We start from the raw sequence: 5,679 nt of genomic DNA, 5'->3' as shown, positions 1-5,679 counted from the left end.
ATGTTGACTGGTAGAGAACATTCAGAAAGGAAAAGGAGATATTCAAGAAGAGTTATGGGGAGTTTAGGGGAATAAAATAATAGAGAAACTGTAGTATCAAAAGCAATCTGCTTGTTATCATATTTACATCTATTGCAAAAATTCAGGCTTTGTAACAGAAATAGCATAGCCATCAAATTTTCTTTTAAAACATAAATGAATCCTACTAACAGCTTACTTGTTCAGTTAAAATCATAGTATTTCATTTTCAGAGAGAATTTATTTATTGAGATGTTTATAGTCAGATACTCTGCATGAAACAGACTTCATCCCTTCATAATTGAATATATCATAAGACATATATGTTAGTCTGCGCTCTTGGGAAGAGAGAAGGCTAGCATCTCATATCTTTGAATCTTCAGATTCCATCTTGCTGCTTGCTCTTATTCAAGGTTTCTGAGAATAATATATAGCATAGTGGAGACACTGGACAAAATACACTACATTCTAGCTAGAGCTATAACCTCAAATCACTATACATGAGGTCTTTAAAAAGTTCATGGATAACGATTATTATGAAAAAATCTGCATAAACTTTATTTTACTTTTTTTTTTACAAAAGAAACCCTCATAATTAAATTCCATTTTTCTATGAACTTTTAGAAGTCCCCTCATATAGACTCAGGTTAAATTGGTCTGCACCTCACATGAATGAAGATGGTCCTTTTACCCATCCTAACATAACTTAGGGCTCAGGCTATAAGTAAAAAGAGTGCCTTGTTTATCCATTTTCTGAAGTACCACTGCTTAGTCTTGACCCCTCCCTTCTCTCCACCCACAGGTCTTAGACTCTGATAGAAAGGATGAACAAAGAAAAAACCTTCCCTGAAAAACCCTAAAATAGAACTTCCTTAAACACTGTCCTGTATCCCAGACACTAACCTTATGTTCACTTGAGTTTACAATAAAAAATATTATTTTTTAAATGGAATATGAGAAGGCCTAGGAGAAGGCTCATCTTACCATACTTTTTACATGACAGCACACCTGAAGTTTCAACTTTTACTTCTTTGTTTCTGGGACCAAAAACTTTTATCTCTTGAGAATTATGTTTTCTTTACCCTTATAGTCATTCTTTCTGGAAAATGGAGTCTTTGGGGGAACATTTGACCTTTCTAATCAATTAGAACGTGCCACTAATAATAATTAGGTCTAAAAGTGAGGAATAAGTGACACCACCTATTGTTGGTATCGTTCTTCTCTTAGTTCAGGGACACAAATTATAACACTATTGACCTAGTACTTAGAAAATGGCAAAGACTGAGATTTGTTTAGTTCTATGTCCACTTCCATCACCTAGTTGTTTCTATAAAATAAGCAATTTATTTTATCTAGAAAGGACTATACACATGATGGTACATAATTGAGATAATATCAATTTGCTAATTGATCTGAGCTTTGATGAACTGGCTCGGAAGCCATTTTCTGCCAGACAGTTATTTATGCATTTGTTATTTCTATCAACACACATTCACTGAGCATTGACCACTTACAACATGTGTGACTTCAAAATTGGTTTCTACCTTCAAAAAAAAATCTAGAAAATATGATGCACAATTACATAAGCAACTTATACATAAGAAAGACTATGACAAGTATTATAAGAGATACAAAAAGGACATGAAATACATGTTACAAAGAAGAGCTACTATTTTGGGTGAGACGCAATTCCTATATAGAAAAGGTAGGATTTAAAGAGAGGCTTCAGGGCTGGCCCTATAGTACAGTGGTAACTGCTATGAAGAGAAAGCCACATCCCACTTGGCTGACAGGGGTTCAAGTACTGGCTCCAGTGCCTTGTGAAATATACTGGGCATGTGCATGTGCCCAGGAAATTAATGGGATAGAGCATTGTATTGTGACATCACCAGAACTGATTGGGATGCTCTCTCTCTCTTTCTCATTCATGCATATCCAGTTGGCATTTTTAAATAAATGAATAGAGACTCTGAATATATGTAGGATTTCTCAAGAGTTACATTTCAATAATATAGTCTAATATAGTAATTTGCAATACCTGTTTTGAGGATAAGCTACATCAGCATCACCAGGGAACTTGTAAGAAATAAATATAAACTATCAGGCTTCACCCTAAATCTGATGAATCATCAGTGCTAGGGATGGGGCCAGCAATCTGTGATTTAACAACCCTCTACTTTATTCTGATGGATCCTAGAGTTTGAAGACCACTGGTCTAGGCAGTAAATAAGCCAATATTTATGTGCAAGGAACCAAATAGACACTTGGAGAATAGAAATAATTATAAAACACAGTTCTTATTATTCAAAACATTCTGAAGGAATTAGAGTAGTAATCTTACCAGATACACCGAAAAAGAAACCTAACAACACAAAGTCATTGATAAGACCCAAGAGACTTCTATCAGGTACCAAAGTCCAGCATGGCACAATAACAGGTAGAAATTATAGACCTACCTGAGGGGAGAGTTCCAGGGAATACAAAGAGAAATATTATTAATTTACATATCTTCTCCTTGGTCCACATGGACATTATCATCCCTGGTCCATGTGACAATCAGTTTTGAGAAATCCAAAAAGATATTGAGTCAGGAAGCCAGAAGCAAGGAAAAATGAAGTTAGGAATGAAAATAAAAGCCAGTTCAGAGCCAGCCTGTGGTATAGTGGTTAGGATATCTGAATCCCACAGGGCTAGTTGGCTTGAGTCCTGGACCCAGCAACTTGGGAAATGTGCCAGGTATGTTTGTGTGTATTCCCAAAATCCTGAAAAGAGAGAGAGAGGGAGGAAAGAAGGCACTGCAGTGTGACCATTCTCCATAAGGAATGCTTTCTTAGTCTTGCTCTCTTTATGTCTCTCTCCGAGAGCACATGCCCTCTGATAAAATTAAAAAATTTTAAAAAGCCAGTTGATAAGCCAGGAGTCAGGGAACAATAAAATAAAACAAAAAAATACAAATAGCATTATGTCTTCTAGTTCACTAATCTTTTTTTTCTGCAATATCTAATGATGTTAATCCCATCTAATGAAATTTTCATCTTAGCTACTGTATTTGTCATTGCTAAAAATCCATTTAGTCTTTTTTTTACATCTTCCGCTTCTCATTATGTTCATGGTTTTCTTTTTTGTTTTTTTCTTCCTTAAGAGTATGGAATATATATATATATATCTGTTTAAATGTCCTTATTTGCAAATTCCATCATCTCTCATTCATTTGAGGGTCTATTTTCCTTCTGCTTACAGATTCATGTTTTCTTGCTGCTTCATAAGTCTTCATATGTGAATTTCATGTTGTGGAATAGATTTGATAGCATTCCTTTAAAGAATGTAGTGCTTTATCCTGACAGGCAGTTAAGTAAAGATCACCCTAGTACTTTTGAAGCTTGTAATTAAGCTTTTCTTTTCTTTAATCTTCAGTACTAAGGTATGATCTTCTGAGATCTCTACTGAATGCCACTGATATTCAACAATGTCTCTCCCATCTGGCCAGTTGGAACCAAAATGATTCCTTGCCTTGTTTGAACTCTTGAAATTGGTTCATAGCTTTCTGGTAATTATTATTTTTGTAACAGTGGTTCTTTGCCCAAGCTAATGGAGTTTCACCCCACATATGCACAGATCGTTTTCAGTCAAAGACATAAGGTGATTTCTATGTAAAATTGCAGAGCCATTTCTCTACGTAGCTGTCTCCTCTCCAGCACTCTGCCTCATGAATTCTAATTGCACTGGTTTCTTCTAACTCTGATCTCTATCTCCTCTCTTCAGTGAGATTCTCTCCTTATGCCACTGTTACAAAAATGTCTCCACCTGAAAGTCAAGGTAGTTGTAGGCTCCCCTCATTTATTTCCCTACTCTCAAGAGTTAAAATCCTATATAGCCTATTATCCAACATGTGAAAGAATTATTTCATGGTTTTTGCGCATCATTCCAATTATTTATAGCAAGAAGGCAAGTCTGGGGGCCAGGAGGTGGCACAACAGTAACACAAGTGGACTCACTTTGGAAAGGTCCTGGGTTCACTTCCCTGGACCTCCCTAAGCATATCAGACACATGGGCAAGTGCCTTTTATCCCAACTGGCAGATTCTGGGGGTCTATTATACTGAAGACCCTGTCCAGGTTGTCTCCCTCTATCTCTGAAGAAATAAGTCAAAAAATAAAAGAGGAAAAAGAAGAACACAAAGTTCAATAGGAGATATTGTTCAATAGGAGCAGAAGACCCCAGATGCAGTGGCCTGGTGGTTAGGGCAGCTGGATCTCACATGGTTGACCACATGATTTGAGTCCCAGACCCAGTGGCTTGAGAAACACACCAGGCGGGAACCAGCAGTTAGTGTAATGGCTATGTCACTGGACTCCAACGTAGTCGACCGCGGTTCGTGTCCCGGACCTGGTGGCTTAAAACTCACGCCGGGCACATGTGCGTGCATGCCCAAGATCCCGAGAGCAGAATGGAGGAGAAGGGATTGCAGCGTGACCATCCCCCCTGGGGAGTGATTTCTCTGTCTCTCTGTCTCTCTCTGTCTGTCTGGTGAGCGCACACGCCCTATAGCGAAAACCTCTGCCCCCCCCCCAAAAGAAACACACCAGGGACATGTGTGTGTGCCCAATATCTTGAAAAGAGGGAGAGATAAAGGAGAAGGGATTGCAGCTTAACCATTCCCCACAGGGAGTGCTTTTTCCTCTCCCTCCCTCCCTCTCTGTCTCTCTGTCTCTCTCTGGTGAGTGCACACATGCTCTAGCAAAATAAATAAATAAATAAATAAATAAATAAATAAAAGTAAAGAAAATATAGCCATAGTCATAAAGAACTTAGGACAGGAAGCTAGGATAGTAGTGATAATGTGTATTTGGTAAACATGTTTGGAGAAGATCATTGCTTTGCCCTGAGCCCAGGTTAGTTTTAAAGGTGTCCTGACTCCAAATGACTGGGCATTCTATATGCACTGACATTAATAAATAATTGCAGTAGACATTAAGTGCTTTTGAAGGGATGCCTAATTTTTTCTCCTTATTAACAAGTCAAATAAAATGCAGCAGAGTTTCCTATTCTTTAGCAGGGAGGCCTTATTATAAAAGTAATGTATGCAATGTCTTCAAAAAGTTCATGGAAAATGACAATTAAAAAAATATGAACAGATTTCAAAAACTTTGCACCAAAATAAACTTGTTTCATTGTTTTTTTGTTTGTTTGCTTTTTGGTTTTGATTTTTGCTATAGGGCACATGCCGTTGCCAGAAAGACAGAGAAACAAAAAGTAAGAAATCAACCCATGGGGGGATGGCCAGGGCACAATCCTTTTCACTCCATTCTCCTTTCAGGACTTTGGGCATGCACACATACATGCTCGGCATGAGTTTTAAGCAGCTGAGTCCAGAACTTGAACTGCAGTCAAGTACATGGGAGTCTGGCAACACAATTGCTACACAATCAATCTGCTGGTCACAATAAACTTGTGTTTTATTTTTCCATGAGCTTTTTGAAGTTCCCTCATATGCTTATCATTTTTTAAAAATCAAACAATGCAGAAAGATACAGAGCAGAGTAAAAATCTATATCAATGACTGCAAGCAGTTTGGTGTATATATCTATATTTATATCTATCTGTCTATATCTATCACAGAAGGAAAAGTCTCTTCCACTGTCCAGTCCTACTCACAACCAA

Source organism: Tupaia chinensis, unplaced genomic scaffold (assembly GCF_000334495.1).
Source record: "Tupaia chinensis unplaced genomic scaffold, TupChi_1.0 Scaffold144482_1, whole genome shotgun sequence".
NCBI classification, from domain to species: domain Eukaryota; kingdom Metazoa; phylum Chordata; class Mammalia; order Scandentia; family Tupaiidae; genus Tupaia; species Tupaia belangeri.
Note: the sequence above shows the minus strand (reverse complement) of the source record.